This window comes from Kogia breviceps, chromosome 18 (genome assembly GCF_026419965.1).
Source record: "Kogia breviceps isolate mKogBre1 chromosome 18, mKogBre1 haplotype 1, whole genome shotgun sequence".
Taxonomy (NCBI): Eukaryota; Metazoa; Chordata; class Mammalia; order Artiodactyla; family Physeteridae; genus Kogia; species Kogia breviceps.
Genome location: NC_081327.1, coordinates 1,124,524 through 1,130,655, shown reverse-complemented (window position 1 = coordinate 1,130,655; position 6,132 = coordinate 1,124,524).

The window sequence follows — 6,132 nt, the reverse complement described above, 5'->3', positions numbered from 1 at the left end:
TGCATCTGAGTGAGGAGGATAATCACCCAGTCCAGGTTAGTAGAAACCATCACATCAATAACTTAGGGATAATGTTTAATCGGAATCAGAAGAATCAAATTGATGTTTGATGCCAGGACAGTAACTACAGGGGTAGCATCCATGCAGGTGTGGAAAGGAGTCATCTGGACAATAATGCAGTCACCCAGAGGCAGAGCTTTCCCCCAGTCCCTGGGGCTCCAGGTATCCCTGCATGCTGGCACGCTGTGTTCCTTTCTGGAGGCTCTGGGGAACCAGATTCTTGCTTGTTTGGGTTGTTGGCAGAGTTCAATTCTATGTGGTTCTAGGACTGAGGACTCTCAGCTCCCTAGATGCTCTCTGGTTGTGTTGAGGGCATCTGCGAAGTCCCAGTTTCTTCAAAGAGGTTTTTGTGTGAATGACAGCTCTGACCTTTCCATCTTGCTGAGTCAGGACTAAGGTTGCTGGCTGTCAGATGTGTACTGTCCTTAGCTCCTACGGTTCCTCTCCCGTCCTAGCACAAAGCTGTTATCTCAAAACCAGCAATAGGGCATCAAATGCCCTTATCATACTGCCATATTTCTGACCCAACACAGGACTGAGTCAGGACTAAGGTTGCTGGCTGTCAGATGTGTACTATCCTTAGCTTCTACGGTTCCTCTCCCGTCCTAGCACAAAGCTGTTCTCTCAAAACCAGCAATAGGGCATCAAATGCCCTTATCATACTGCCATATTTCTGACTCTGACGTCTGCAACTTTCTCCCTGCAGTTGGGATAGTTTCTCCACTTTTTAAAATTAGTTTATGTATGTATGTATATATGTATGTATGTTTTTGATGGGTTTTGCTGGATGTTACAAGTACTTTTGTTTTTTTAATTAATTAATTTTTATATTTGGCTGCATTGGGTCTTTGTTGCTGTGCGCGGGCTTTCTCTAGTTGCAACGAGTGGGGGCTACTCTTCATTGTGGTGCGCGGACTTCTCATTGCAGTGGCTTCTCTTGTTGAGGAGCACGGGCTCTAGGCACCCGGGCTCAGTAGTTGTGGCTCACAGGCTCTAGAGCAGAGGCTCAGTAGTTATGGCACATGTGCATCCTCCTGGACCAGTGCTTGAACTCGTGTCCCCTGCATTGGCAGGTGGATTCTTAACCACTGTGCCACCAGGGAAGTCCTAGTTTCTCTACTTTTAAAGACTTATTTTTTTAAAAGATTATTTTCTTTGTAGTAAAAAATACATAACATTAAATTTATCATCTTAACCATTTTTTTAATATATAAAAATTTATTTATTTATTTTTGGCTGTGTTGGGTCTTTGTTTCTGTGCGAGGGCTTTCTCTAGTTGCGGAGAGCGGGGGCCGCTCTTCATCGTGGTGCATGGGCCTTTCACTGTCTCGGCCTTTCTTGTTGTGGAGCACAGGCTCCAGTCGCACAGGCTCAGTAGTTGTGGCTCACGGGCCTAGTTGCTCCGCAGCATGTGGGATCTTCCCAGAGCAGGGCTCGAACCCGTGTCTCCTGCACTGGCAGGCAGATTCTCAACCACTGCGCCACCAGGGAAGCCCAACCATTTTTAAGTGTACTGTTTAGCAGGGTTAGATACATTCACATTGTTGTGCAACAGATCTGAGGGGCTTATAAAGACAAGGAAAGGAGGTTTGTATTACAAAGAATTTTAATTGGAATTGGAGGCAGAAGATAGTCTTGGCTGAACATGATTGACTGCTAAGTCCATCACTGAAGGGAGGTCAAAGTCCGTTACTGTGACAAGTTCTTGCAGAGCTCTTGGAAGATTTGTGGTTTGGCCTAGATCAGAAGTTCATGGTTCTACCCGTTGAGGACGTGTGTCAGGTTCACCTCCTTAATGGACTCCCAGCACCATTTTATTTTTTTTTAACACTTTTTAAAAAATGTTTTATTTATTTATATTTTAAAAGTTTGTTTATTTTTGGCTGTGTTGGGTCTTCATTGCCACGCGTGGTCTTTCTCTAGTTGTGGCAAGGGGGGCTACTCTTCGTTGCAGTGCACGGGCTTCTCATTGAGGTGGCTTGTCTTGTTGCAAAGCACAGGCTCTAGGTATGTGGGCTTCAGTAGTTGAGGCTTGCAGGCTCATTAGCTGTGGTGCACAGACTTAGTTGCTCTATGGCATGTGGGATCTTCCCGGACCAGGGATCGAACCCGTGTCCCCTGCATTGGCAGGCGGATTCTTAACCACTGAGCCACTAGAGAAGTCTCCCAGTACCATTTTAAAAGCCTTGAGGGCTTCCCTGGTGGCACAGTGGTTGAGAGTCCGCCTGCTGATGCAGGGGACACGGGTTCATGCCCTGGTCCGGGAAGATCCCACATGCTGCAGAGCGGCTAGGCCCGTGAGCCATGGCTGCTGAGTCTGTGCGTCCGGAGCCTGTGCTCCGCAACAGGAGAGGCCACAACAGTGAGAGGCCCGCATACTGCAAAAAACAAAAAAACAAACAAAAAAAACCTTGACATAAGTGACTCCACTTTGTTTCACATTTCACACTTGGGATTAGAACAAAAACACTGACGGAAGAGACGTGTTCCTATGAGACCTCAATGCACATGAATTAAAGTGTTTCTTTTTGTCCTGTTAATGTGTTGTGTCAGGTTTTTGTTTTTGTTTTTTTTGCCACACTGCGTGGCATTCGGGATCTTAGTTCCTGGATCAGGGATCTAACCCACGCCCCCTGCAGTGGAAGCGCAGAATCTTAACCATTAGATGGCTAGGGAAGTCCCTTCTGTCAATTTTATTATTAGTCCAGCCACAAGAACTCAAGAGGAGTAGAGGGAGAAATTTCCCCCTCCCTGACATAGCCTTGCCTCAGTCTCCCATAGTCACAGTACCCATTGCTTTCAGATATTCCATATTGGGCATAGATGCTCTGATACAATATAAATGGATTAAAATTAAGACTTTGACATTTACAAATTGGCTTGATAAATGTGACCCCATGTAAGTCAAAACAGGACCTTGAAGGATTAAAACTTATGTGTAATAAAATGCTGATTATACCCCACTGCTTCTCCATTTACAGTCAAATTTTGCTTGTTCTTAAGTCTGAAAAAAATAATGAGCACCACTTGATAGATTACTGCAACCTTAATGCTACGGTCCTGTCCATCAAGATTCCATATCCAATACCCAGTAAAAGTTACTGATTCTATTCAATCAACAACGGGTGAATATTTTTTGCTCTATAGATTTGGCTGACATGTTCTGTTCAGTGCCTGTTCCAATAGCCTCTACTGCAATTTGTTTCTGCCTTAAGAGGGATACAATACACCTTTTCCTGGCTACTCCAACATATTCGTCATTACAAGTTTTAGTTCCAAATTAAAATCAGCAGGCATTCCTGATAGTGCCCTCAGAAACTCTACCATAGAGAATTTGGCAATTTCTCCTTAAACCTGCTGGAGTCTGGACACATGATGGCTGTAAGTTGACCAAGGGCTTCTGATACAAGAAGCTGGCCTTCTCTGCCCATGCTGTCTGCCATTAAAACCACCGATGACTGGCTACCTCCTGGGTCTTCTGGAAATAGAGGCTCTCACAGACCCTGAGCCTGTGACTCTCTGTATTCAGCTGTCCACCATGCTTTGAGTCATGGAAACAACACAGTCCAAGCTCAGCACAGCTACCGAGGCCTCTGTAGATTAAAACAGCCTGGAAACAAACCTGGAACCTCTAGCATATTCCACCTGTAGGAGTGGTGGCATCCTGTCTTTAGTCACTTGCCAGATTCCATGGTGCTGGAAGGTCACCTCCATTCAGGCCCCTTGTCTACCTGGAGAGCCCCTTGGGATTAACCGAGTGAACTGCAGTGGAAGATGACCAGCACTGCCAACCATCAGACATGGTGGAGCTCAGTGAAATGTTGTTTCTTTACATCCTTTAACCAGGACATCCCTGATAAAGCACAGGACCCAAGGGACAACACCCTTGGGCAAACTTCAGGCAAGAATCTTAGCATGGGATGACCTGGCTCACAATGGCCACATCTCCATATTTATTATAAACTGTTGGGTCATTAATTAAAAATTGTCCCCTCGGTAAAAATAGCAAGAACCTCTAGGAATCTCTTGCCTCACAGTTAAATCAAAATCACACGTCTCCACAAGTATTAATGCCACAATATGAGGCCTTGCCAGGACATTCCTTTTTCACTTCAGAGTTACAATTTGAACCTAAACTTCCTCCACGAAAAAAACAAAAACCTGTCGAGTGCAGCTGCACACCATTCATGTGACTTGATTTTTCTGCTACTGGTCTGAGTACTTTTATCAATTTTCAAGAAGCTCCAACCCTCCAAGGAAACCATTGTTTCAACTAAACATGGCAAATGCTGAGGTCCACATCAACTCAACAGGTACCCTCTTAGAAGGGACACTCCCATCCAACATCCCAGACAACATCATCCTGACCCAGGAGCTCGTTGCTGGAGATGACATCACCTCAGATGATAACAGTTCAAATGACGTTGTCCTAACCCAAGACCTCAAAGTTGGAGTTGAGTTCACCCCTTACACTAAAATCTTCACCCCGGCGATGCCCATGGACTGCCTCTCCTAAGGCACAAATTGGACGCAGGACATGTATTGCATTTCTTCCTTTCTTTTCTTATTATTTTAAAATGCATCATTTATTTATTGAGGCTGCGTTGGGTCTTCATTGCTGCACACGGGCTTTCTCTAGTTTCAGAGAGCAAGGGCTACCCTTTGTTGCAGTGCGTGGGCTTCTCATTGCAGTGGTTTCTCGTTGTGGAGCAGAGGCTGTAAGGGGCAGGGGCTTAGTTGCTCCGCAGCATGTGGGATCTTCCCGGAGCAGGGCTCAAACCTGTATCCCCTGAATTGGTTATGTGCATGTAAAGAACAATAAATAAAAGCTGTGAGTCAAGTTTATTCAGTATCTTACTGAGAACTATCACCCAGGAGACAGCCTCTCAGATAGCTCTGAGAAACTGTTCTGAAGAGAAAAGAAGGGAGGTCAGGGGACTTCCCTGGCAGTCCAGTGGTTAAGACTGCACTTCCAGTGCAGGAGGTGCAGGTTTCATCCCTGGTAAGGGAACTAAGATCCCACGTGCCCTAGTCACGAGGAATTTCAGTTAATGGTTTTAGTATTTTTCTAAGTATGGGAAGATGCAAGAATCCAGGTTCATAAAAAATTTCTCCTCAAAAATGTAACTTTCTGAAAGCCTGTTCTGCCAGTTTTCCCAGAGCACAGAGTGCCTCATTCCTTATCTCTGCCCTGATCTTTTTTCAGGGTGTGTTGGGGATCAGTGACTGCAGTGGCTAATGACTCAATCCTTATAGATCCAGATGGCTAGCAGCATTCTGTAGTTGGCACTAACAGTGTACATATTTTATGTCCAAATGACTTTATGGAATTGTTTGTCCATTTGTATCTGTAGACTTTGTTTTATTTAATTTTTTTAACATCTTCATTGGAGTATAATTGCTTGACAATGGTGTGTTAGTTTCTGCTTTATAACAAAGTGAATCAGCTATACATATACATATATCCCCATTATCTTCTCCCTCTTGTGTCTCGCTCCCACCCTCCCTGTCCCACCCCTCTAGGTGGTCACACAAAGCACAGAGCTGATCCCCCTGTGCTATGTGGCTGCTTCCCACTAGCTATCTATTTTACATTTGGTATTATATATAAGTCCATGCACTCTCTCACTTCGTCCCAGCTTACCCTTCCCCCTCCCCGTGTCCTCAAGTTCATTCTCTACATCTGCGTCTTTATTCCTGTCCTGCCCCTAGGTTCTTCAGAACCGTTTTTTTAAAAAGATTCCATATATATGTGTTAGCATATGGTATTTATTTTTCTCTTTCTGACTTCACTCTGTATGACACACTCTAGGTCCATTCACCTCACTACAAATAACTCAGTTTCGTTTCTTTTTATGGCTGAGTAATATTCCATTGTATATATGTGCCACATCTTTATCCATTCATCTGTCGATGGACACTTAGGTTGCTTCCATGTCCTGGCTACTGTAAATAGAGCTGCAGTGAACATTGTGGTACATGATTCTTTTTGAATTATGGTTTTCTCAGGGTATATGCCCAGTATGTATCTGTAGACTTTGGGAGCACCTACAATATTACTTTTACTGTCTG